The following is an 11,380-nucleotide window of genomic DNA, read 5'->3' as shown; positions in this document are numbered from 1 at the left end:
AAACCCACCAGCAGCTTCATGGGAGAAAGACATGACAATCTGTTCCTGTAAAGGTTACAGCCTTGGATTAGACAAGCCCATAAAAAACAATAACATACGAGACCAAATGGTCACACCAGCCCGGTGGCAAGGGTGAGAAAGGAGGAGGGGATAGGAAAGTTGGAGGGATGGAAATGGGGAACCCAAGGTTGAGAAGCAGAGAACGTTGACATATCACTGGGTTGGCAACCAATGTCACAAAAAAATAGGTATATTAATTATTTAATGAGAAACTAATTTTCTCTGCAAACCTTCATCTAAAGCACACAAAAAAAAGTGATTACCGTATCTAAAAAAAAATTACATCTTTGGAAATCATATGGAGTAGTTCTACTCTATCCTACAGGGTTGCTATGTGTCGGAATTGACTCAACGGCAATGGGTTTATTCTCAACAACAGTAACAATAAAAATTAAGTAAATTGTGTTTAAAAAAGAAGAAGAAGCTGGTGCTGCTTGAGCCTCTGTTCTTGAATCACAACTTCTCTGCTACAAAGTGAATCAGCAAAATGGATGCCTTATACCCTGACTCTTTCCCACTTATATTAGTTCTGAATTCAAGTCTCATACAGTTGTATCTTATTTACAGAACTTAAATCTAGTCCAGAAACCTAGCTACAAATGAGACCAGAAATTGCAGTTGTTAGCCTTCTAGCCTGGGAGCTTGCTGAGAAATCTAAGAAAATCTAATAGGGTTTTCACTGGCTGATCTTTATAATCAGATCTTCAGGCCTTTCTTCCTAGTCTGGAAGCTCTGCTGAAACTTGTCCCTCACGGGTGACCAGGCTGGTATTTGAAATAATGGTGTCATTTTAATGCTCCCAGCATTAAAACAACACATAAGCTACCACAGTTTGACAAACTTACTTTGGACACATCACTGGAAAAACCAAACACTAGAAAAGGACATCATTTGACAAAGTAGAGGCTCAGTGAAAACAAAGGAAACCCTCAATTAGATGGATTGACACATTAGCCAAAACAATGGACTCAAACATATTAACGATCATGAAGATGGTACACCAGCAGGACTCGGGTCTAATCGTTATCCCTTCCCAAAGGGCTTGCACAGGGCCCGGAAGTTTGTAGAGATGTAGGTTGTGCTTGCTGTGAATGAATGAATGCATGCCCTCTCTCTTAGTCCCAGAAGCCACATTTAGCAGAAGAAAACAGCCACCTCCCCTCAGTCAATGGCACCACTGTCTCTGCAATGAGTCTCCAGCCTGAAACAGTTGACAGTCCCTGCTCACCCTAGAAGGTGGGTGCAGGCAGGTGATTGATGGTCATACCCAGAGCCAGTTTGGGAAATTTACTCAGTCAGGAGCTAAATCCATGGTAAACACTTCAAAATCTCTTAAAATTTATTCTGGTACCTGTCCAATGACACATAAGTTTTTTCCATCCTCAGTTCTGTCCTGCCAGCTGATGAGGGGAAGGAAAGAGGATTTACCATGGGCATAAGTGTTCCAAACTGTGAGTCCACCTACTGACCCTGCCTTCATTCCCACCCCTCACCACTTCCAGCCTCCCAGAGAAAGTGGCTATTTAAGGAGAGCTGGAGTTTGGAATAGACATGACAGTCACTTGGAGGTATGGGCTCTGACATCCTGTGAGAGGTAAATACCCAGAAAGTAATGCCCACTTGCTGCCTTGGAGAGTAGCTGTGTTGTGTATCTGTGCACATATGTGTGCATGCATGCATAGATGGACATGTAAGTGCACATGCATGCGTGTGCAGGGTTTGTTGTGTACAAGAGGGTATCTGACACAACGGTGTTGTGTGGGTATGTGAGTGTGTTGTATGGAAGGACCCTTGCACTAGTGTTTGAATGCAAGAGAGCGTGTGTGTGTGTGTGAGAGAGAGAGCATTGTGTCTGTGTATGTGTATGTGTGTAAGGGGTTGGAAAGTCTTTTAAATAGAGGATACCGGAGAAAAATATTGGGATCAGACTCCATGGATGGAATTATCAAGCCTTGAGTTCGGCGTGGGGACATGCAAGATGTGTCTAAGGGGGGAGACACAGCTTTGACCTTGGGAAACTCCTTGTTTGTCGGGAAGAACCTGGTCCCACCCTTCCAGGAACTCTCCATCTGAAGAGGATTGTGAGCATCTCATTAGTGTATTATGTGGGGTCTAGCTGGCTCTGAGGGACTCTGTGTCCACGAAACTGTTCAACGGAGCTGGGAAATCAGGAGGGCATGCATGTCTGCATGCATCACTTGAGGTCTCTCCTGTACACCTTGTGTGTGACGAAGGGTGTCACTTTTGCAAAACCCATTCTCCAGGGTTGCTGAGTGTGAACAGGAGAGCACAGGGCCAAGGAAAGAATCTGGGACCACCTGGGAGAGGAATCTAGAAAAACCCACCTGCGCTTCTCCCTCACAGAACTCTCAGCATGAAGACCCTCCTGCTGTAGGTAGTAATCGTGGCCTTGGGTAAGAGCTGACCCTGATCTTCACCCTAAGGGGGACAGGCCAGGGCAAGAAGCACCCGCCTCTCCCAGTTTTCCTTCCCATGGCAGCAAGGTCTCTCCAAGGGGGAGAGGGATAGAGACCAGCAGGGTGGAGAAAGGGAGTGAAGAGAGGGGCAGGGAGGGAGGACACAGGGCCTAGTCCCCATCAGCAACCAGTTTCCTTCCAGGCCTGCTGCAAGTCCAGGGAAGTTTACTGGATTTCCGAAAAATGATCCAGTTGGTGACAGGAAAGGAAGCTATATCCAGCTATGGTTTCTATGGTTGCCACTGTGGTCTTGGTGGTAAAGGATCCCCCAAAGATGCGACGGATCGGTGAGGCCACTCTTCATCTCTCTCCCCTCTGCTCACTTCTGGCACATAACCCCAGGGGGTCGAGGCTGGAACCGCAGTCTGCAGGGTGGAAACTCTGCTCTAGGCTCCAGAGTCACCATGTCTCTCCAGGGCCAAGGAGGGGAGACCCAGGGGAGGCTAGCTCCTTTGAGCCATGGGAAAGTGACCCCAATGGGACATCCTCATCACAGGTGCTGCGCTGAACACGACTGCTGCTATAAACGTCTGGAGAAACGTAGGTGTGGCACCAAATTCCTGAATTACAAGTTTACCAAGAGTGGAAGCCAAATTGTCTGTGGTAAGACACAGTTCTATGACCCCACATGGTTTCCTTATTCAGTGTCCACTGTGCTGAGTACTGGGCTGGGCACCAGATATAGAAATACAGAGGGATATTGTCCCTGCCTCAAAGGCTCATAGTTGAGTGAGAGGTAAAGAAAATGAAAGCCCAATATGGTAAAGACTCCAGTAGGAAATAAACAAAAAGAAGGAGCCCTTAACAAAGCATGAAGTTCAAGGGAGGTTTCTGAAAGTGGTGGCCTCTAGGCTGAGTCGTAAACACTGTGCAGGGATAGCCAAGTTGGATGAGCAGGGCAGGAAGAGGCAAGAGCATAGTCAAAACCTGGAGTGTGCTCAGGGGAACTGCAAGCAATTCTGTGTTGCTGAACAGAGCCATGTGGGGAAAAGGAGGAGTGGTGAGAGGCAATGCTGGAGAGATAGGAAGGGGCTAGATCAAGACGATTAGGGGCAATGTTGGTTCAGTGGTAGAATTCTCACCTTCCATGCAGGTTTGATTCCTGGCCAATACACCGCATGCACAGCCACCACCCATCTGTTCGTGAAGGCTTACATGTTGCTGTGATGCTGAACAGGTTTCAGTGGACTTTCCAGAGTAAGATGGACTAGGAAGAAAGGTCTGGTGATCTACTTCTGAAAATCAGCCAATGAAAACTCTGTGGATCACAAGAATCTGATCCACAAGCAATCATGGGGTTGACACAGGACCAGGCAGTGTTTCATTCATTTGTGCATGAGATTCCCATGAGTTCGGGTCCAACTCAATGACAGCTAACAACAGCAACAACAGATCAAGTAAGGCCTTCGTGGCCATGTTCCATTTAGATTTTATCCTAAAGCAACGGTTGTTCTTTTTTGGTGCCATCAACTTGATTTTCAACTCATAGCAACCCCAGGTGAGAGAGTAGAACTTCCCAATAGTGTTTTCTAGGCTGTAATCTTTATGAGAGCAGATTGCCAGGTCTTTTCTCCCATGCAGACACTGGGTGAGTTCGAATCACCAACCTTTCAGTTAGCAGTCAAGCACTTAACCATTGCACCACCAAGATTCCATCTTGAAGCAAGAAGGAGGTATTAGCAAAAGAGTGACATGAGATTTGCATTTCTGGGGACTCACTGTGGCTGCAGGGTGGATGGAGGCAGGATGGAAGGGAGACCTGTGAGAAGCCTATTACCGGAATCCAGCCAAGAGATAGTAGGATTTTGACATAAAACAATGGTGGTCAAAATGGAAAGGGTTGGACAATGAAATTAAGATGGGTTTGAAAGGTAGAAATATCTGAGTTTGGTGACTGACTGGGTAGGGGGTTAGAATAGGAAGGTGTTAAGTGGGCATGTGACTGTATGGATGGTAGTACCACAACTGAGATAAAGACCACAAGAAGAGGGCTTGGGCAGGGGCATGGGGTGAAGGAGGAGGAGTTTTGTTTGGGACACATTGAGTTGAAGGGGACTTGGAACACCCAGGAGATGACCAGCAGGCAGCTGGATGTGTGAACTTGCAGCTCAGGGGAAGGGTCTGCACTGGACACATAAAATCAGGAGTCAGCAGCAGAACTGGACATGATCACCTGTTTAATGCTGAAGGGCCCAGAACAGAGATAGAGCAGGAATAATCAGAGAGGGAGGAGGAGAGCTGACAAAGGAGGATCAAAAAAGTTGGTAAGAAGATGGTTGCAAGAAAGGAGAAGATTAACAAGAGCCAGGTTAACAGAGGGGTTTGCCAAGGTAAGGATTGTCAAGAATCCTTTGGATTTAGAGGCAGGAAGGTCAGGAAGAGCTCAGTGAGAGCTGTCCCCATGAAGTGGTGAGGGCAAAGCCAGACTGGAGTGCGTTGGGGTATAAATGGAAATGAAGAAGTAGAGAGAGTAAGTACAGATAATTTTTTGGAGAAAGTTTTGCTCTGAAGGGGAAGAGAAGGATGAGCTGGTGGCTAGAAGGCTTTGCTCAATGTCCTCAGACAGCAGATCCATGAGCAGAATTTTTAAAAATCATGGACTCTCACTCAACACCTTCAGTACTTTAGGATCAGAAGTGCTTTAGGATCATCTTGCCCATTATGACCTCTCCATAGGATCATGTATCTTCAGAAGGCTTTGAGTTGCAAGCATCAGGATAGTGAGGTTGTATGAGTCTCGCATAACAAGAAGTCTGGAAGAGGGCAATGCCAGGCTGGGGCAGCTTCTCAACCATATTGTCAATATTGTTAGATACTGCTCTGCCATGTTGGCAGTACCTAACTCGTGGTGTCAAGACACAAGCTGCAGCTCCAAGCATCATGGCCTCACACTCCAAAAGAGGCTTTCCCATTGTACACGTCCCTTTTGAGGGAGGAAAATAATCCTTCCCAGAAGTTCTCAGCAGCTTCTCCTGTGACTCATTGGCCAGAATGGGGTCACATGTTAGCCAGAGATCAATCACTGCAAACTTGCTGGCTTACATCAATCAGGAGCCATTCTCAGGGGCTGGGCACTTGGCCCACTGGACAAATCTGTTAGCAAGAAGAAGAAAACAGTGGTAGTTAGGAAGGCATGTAAGAGAGTCTCCCCGTGTTTGGCTACTGTGTGTCCATCAGACTGGAAACTATCTTCCTGAGGGCAGGAATCCTGTCTCCATTAATCAGAAATATCTGAACATAGGTGCTTGTCTCCATCTAGGAACTTCTGGAGAACAGGGACTGTGTCTTCTCCTCCAGGGTTCCCAGAAGAAGTCATAAAATATAAAACCCCTGTCCCGTGTCTATTTTCTTGTGATTTCAGCAAAACAGGACTTCTGCAAGAGCCAGCTGTGTCAATGTGATAGAAATGCTGCCTACTGTTTGGCGAGAAACCAGAAGACCTATAATAAAAAGTTCCAGTACTACTCCAATGGGCAGTGCAGTGGGAAGACCCCCAGCTGCTGAAAGCTGCCTCTTTCCCCAGAGCCTCACCACCCAATGCTGAGCTTCCTTCTCTAACACTGCCACTCCCTGCCCTGGCCAAGTCCCCTGGGAATGAAGAAAATACCTCTCTCCCATCCTAGAGACAAGCCGGGGGCTCCCCTTCTATCCTTGCCCAGAATGAGAAGCCAAAGCCTGGCTGATTTATGCCTGGCCCCTTCCCTCTCCTTCCTCAGTCAGCAGGAGATTTCTCTGATGGTGGCTTCTCTGATCTCCTCCTAGTCCAACTTCCTGCTTAGCTGGAGCATCTACAGTCCTGGGGGTCTCTTCTGAATAAAGCAATTCATTGGCAAACCATGTGCACACATTTGTGGGAATATGCACAAGTGCTCACAACACCTAGCAGTGTTTGATTCTGTTGTACATAGGGCCGCTATGAGTCAGAGCCAACTCGGACTCCACAGAACCTAACAACAAGAAGATGTGTCAGCCTTAAACCAGGCATCCCCATGTGCACATGGCAGATGTAGGCCAGCTGTGCACACGTCTTATTGCTATTGTTGTTAGGTGCTGTTGAGTCGTTTCCGACATATAGTGACCCTATGCACAACAGAACAAAACACTGCCCGGTCCTGAGGCATCCTTACAATCGTTGTTATGCTTGAGCTCTTTGTTGCAGTCACTGTGTCAATCTACCTGGTTGAGGGTCTTCCTCTTTTCCGCTGACCCTGTACTCTGCCAAGCATGATGTCCTTCTCCAGGGACTGAACCCTCCTGACACCTAGACACATGTTTATGTGAGGATGTGCAAATGTGTGCATGCGTGTTCATCCCCTGCAGGGACATTGAGAGTCTGAGCTCCAAGCATTCCAGTATAGTTGCATCTCCTCATCCCTGCTCATAGCCACGGGTGCCCACTCAGGCCTAACATAGGCTGGTACAGAGAGTGATGCCGTGTCATGCGGGTGCACTCACTGTGTGCATGGGCTTATATAACTACATGTGTGCACCTTTCCATGTGCAAATATCTCCATGTGTGTGTCCATGTGCCACAAAGATAATAACTGTTGAGAGTTGCACATAGTACACACACACATTATGTGCCAGGTATTATGAATTTAAACCCATTGCTGTGAAGACGATTCCATTCTGATCATAGAGACACTATAGGGCAGAGTAGATCTACCCCACACCATCCTCACAGTCATTGTCATGTTCAAGCTCACCGCTGGAGCCACTGTGTCAATCCATCTTGTTGAGGTGCTTCTTCTTTTTCCCTGACCCTCTACTTTACCAGGCATGATGTCCTTCACCAGGGACTGCTCCCTGCTGATAACATGCCCAAGGTATGTGAGACAAAATCTCACCATCCTAGCCTCCAAGGAACATTCTGGATGTACTTCCTCCAAGAAGGCTTGTTCATTCTTCTGAAAGTCTACTACAGTCAATATTCCTCACCAACACCATAACTCAAAGGCATCAGTTCTTCTTCAGTCTTTCTTATTCATTGTCCAGCTTTCTCATGCATGTGAGGCAATTGAAAATATCATGACTTTGGTCAGGCGTGTCATAGTCTTCAAAGTGACATCTTTGCTTTTTAACACTTTAAAGAGGTCTTTTTCAGGAGATATGCTCATTGCAATATGTCGTTTGATTTCTTCACTGTTGCTTACATGGGCATTCATTGTGGATCCAAGTAAAATGAAATCCCTGACAGCGTCCATATTTTCTCTGTTTATGATGATGTTGCTTATTGGTCCAGCTGTGAGGATTTTTCTTTTCTTTATGTTGAGGTGTAATCCATACTGAAGGCTGTGGTCTTTGGTCTTCATCAGAAAGTGCTCAAGTCTTCTTTGCTTTCAGGAAGTGAAGTTGTGTTATCTGCATATATAGCAGGTTGTTAATGAGTCTTCTTCCAAGCCTCATGCCACTTTCTCCTTCAGATAATCCAGCTTCTCAAATTATTTGCTCAGCATACAGACTGAATAGGTACAGTGAAATGATACAACACTGATGCACACGTTTCCTAATTTTAAACCACGTAGTATCTCCTTTTTCTGTTTGAATGACTTCCTCTTGGTCTACGTATAGGTCCTGCATGAGCACAATTAAGTGTTCTGGAGTTTCCATTCTTAGCAAAGTTGTCCATAATTTGTCATGATCCACACAGTCGAATACCTCTGCATAGTCAATAAAACACAAGTAAACCACTTTCTGGTATTCTCTGCTTTCAGCCAAGATCCACCTGATATCAGCAACGATACCCCTGGTTCCACATCCTCTTCTGAGTGGGCTTGAATTTCTGGCAGTTCCCTTTTGATGTACTGCTGCAACTGCTTCTGAATAAGTGTCAGCAAAATTCTACTTGTGTGTGATATTAATGATATTATTCAATAATTTCTGCATTCTGTTAGATCACCTTTCTTTGGAATGGGCACAAATATGGATCTCTTCCAATCGATTGGCCAGGTAGATGTCTTCCAGATTTCTTGGCATAGACTAGTGAGTGCTTCCAATGTTGCATCTGTTTATTAAAACATCTCAACTGGTATTCTGTCAATTCCTGGAGCCTGGGTTTTCAACAATGCCTTCAGTGCAGCTTGAACTTCTTCCTTCAGTACCATCTGTTCTTGATCATATGCTACCTCCTGAAATGGTTGAATGTTGCCCAATTCTTTTTGGTACAGTAACTCTGTATATTCCTTCCATATTCTTTTGATGCATCCTGTATTGTTCCATATTTTGCCTATAAAATCCTTCTATATTGCAATTCAAGACTTGAATTTTTTCTTCAGTTCCTTCAGCTTGAGAAATGCTGAACATATTCTTCCTTTTTGGTTTTCTAACTCCAGATCTTTGCACATTTCATTATACTTTACTTTGTCTTCCTGAGCCACCCTTTGAAATATGCTGTTCAACTCTTTTACTTCATCATTTCTTCCATTCGCTTTGGCTAGTCTGTGTTCAAGAGCAAGTTTCAGAGCCTCTTCTGACATCCATTTAGATCTTTTCTTTCTGTCCTGTCTTTTTAGTGACCTCTTGCTTCCTTCATGTATGATGTGCTTGATGTCATCCCACTACTCATCTAGCGTTGGGTCATTAGTATTCAATGTGTCAAATGTATTCTTGAGATGGTCGCTAAATTCAGGTGGGATATACTCAAGGCCGTACTTTATCTCTGGTGAACTTATTTTAAATTCCTTCAGCTTCAACTTGAACTTGCATATAAGCAATTGATGTTCTGTTCCGAGGTCGGTCCTGGCCTTGTTCTGACGATGATATGGAGCCTCTCTGTTGCCTCTTTCTACAGATGTAGTCGATTTGATTCTTGTATATTCCACCTAATGAGGTCTATGGGTATAATCACCGTTTATGCTGTTGAAAAAAGGTATTTCCAATAAATAAGTCATTGGTCTAGAAAAATTTTATAATGTGATCTCTGGCACCCTCTCTTTCACCAAGGTCATATTCTCCAACCACTGACCTTTCTTTGTTTCCAACTTTCGAATTCCAATCACCAGTAATTACCAATGGATTTTGATTGTATGTTTGATCAATTTCAGACTGCAGAAGTTGGTAAAAATCTTTAATTTCTCTGGCTTTGGTATTAGTGGTTGGTGCATAAACTTGAACAATAGTCATAGAAACTGGTCTTCCTTGTGGATGTATGGATAGTATCCTATCACTGACAGTGCTGCACTTCAGGATAGATCTTGAAGTGTTCTTTCTGATGATGAATGCAACCCATTCGTCTTCAATTTGTCACTGCTGGCATAACAGACCATATGATTGTTCAGTTCAAAATGGCCAATAGCAGTCCACTTCAGCTCACTAATCCATTTCATTTTTTATGACTTCCAATTTTCCTAGATTCATACTTCATACACTCCACATTCCTACTATTAATGGGTGTTTGCAGCTATTACTTCTCCTGTTGAGTTGTGCCACATCAGGAAATGAAGGTCCGCAAAACCTTCACTCCAGTCACATCATTAAGGTCAACTCTACTTTGAGGAGGCAGCTTTTCCCCAGTCATATTTTGAAGCCTCCCAACCTGAGGGGCTCATCTTCCAGCACTATATCAAGCAATGTTCTGCTGCTATTCATAAGGTTTTCATTGGCCAATTTTTTTCAGAGTAGATCACCAGGTCCTTCTTCCTAGGATCATATATTAGGGTTCTTGAAATATAAACTCAAGGGTCATTTTAGAACAATGATTCTTAACTGGGAGTGATTTTCCTCCCCAGGGGGATAGGGTCGCTACTAGTCAAAATCGACTCGACAGCAGCGTGGAGTATTTCTGGTTGTCACAACGGTGGGTGGGGGGGTGGTGTTACTGGCACCTGGTGACTAGAGGTCAGGGATGCTGATAAACATCCTGCACAGGATGGCCCCCAAAACAGAATTACCCGACCCCAAACGTCGATGCGTCAAGGTTGAGAAACCGTGGTTTAGAGCATGATTCAGAACTTTTACCACTCTGACAAAAGTGAGGTTTGGGGCAAGTCACTTAACTTTTCATGCCTCAGTTTCCTCCTCTCTAAGATGGGGTTAATTATAACAGCTTACGTTTAAGGAAATAGCTGCCACCTTTCTCATGCTTACAGTGTGCTGTTCATGCCCCCAAGTGCTTTACATATATTTTCTCACCTAATCCTTGTAAAGGTCCCTGGGTGACACAAATGGTTTACCCTCAACCACTAACCAGAAGATTGATGGTTTAAATCCACCCAGTGACACCACAGATGAAAGGCCTGGCAACCTGCTTCCGTAAAGATTAAAAAAAAAAAACAAAACCCAAACCCACTGCTGTCGAGTAGATTCTGACTCATAGCAACTCTATAGGACAGAGTAGAGCTGCCCTATAGGGTTTCCAAGGAGCAGCTGGTGGATTCCAACTGCCAACCTCTTTGGTAGCAGCCAAACACATAACCACTGTGCCACGAGGGCTCCATGTAAAGATTACAGCCAAAAAACCCTATGGAACAGTTTTACTCTGTAACATATGGGGTCATCATGAGTCAGAATCGACCAACAGCAACGAGTTTCGTTTGTTTTTTTGAATTCTTATAACCCAGTGAATACTACTACTGTTGGTCATTTATTAAGTGCCAAGCCCTATTCTAAGCTTGTTACATATATTAATTTATTTAACCCTCACAACAGTTGTATAGGTAGATGGTCTTGTCATCTCCATTTAACAGATGGGGAAGCAGAGGCACAGAGGATACAAGCTTCCTGAGGGCAGGGGCAGTGTCTATCTTGTTCCTTGCTCTCTCCCCAGCTTCTAGAACAGTGTATCAATACACATTTGCTGAAGGATAAAGAAATTCTCCATGGGTTTTGTTGAGTCCACGGACAAC

General features: G+C 44.8%; 1 pseudogene; it reads left to right on the top strand.

The window, feature by feature from the left end:
- The first annotated feature begins 2,434 nt into the window (after positions 1-2,434).
- Positions 2,435-6,041, top strand: LOC126072662 (phospholipase A2, membrane associated-like; annotated as a pseudogene).
- Positions 6,042-11,380: the final 5,339 nt, after the last annotated feature.

Source organism: Elephas maximus, chromosome 3 (assembly GCF_024166365.1).
Source record: "Elephas maximus indicus isolate mEleMax1 chromosome 3, mEleMax1 primary haplotype, whole genome shotgun sequence".
Lineage (NCBI taxonomy): Eukaryota > Metazoa > Chordata > Mammalia > Proboscidea > Elephantidae > Elephas > Elephas maximus.
This window is presented reverse-complemented; position numbering and strand designations above follow the sequence as displayed.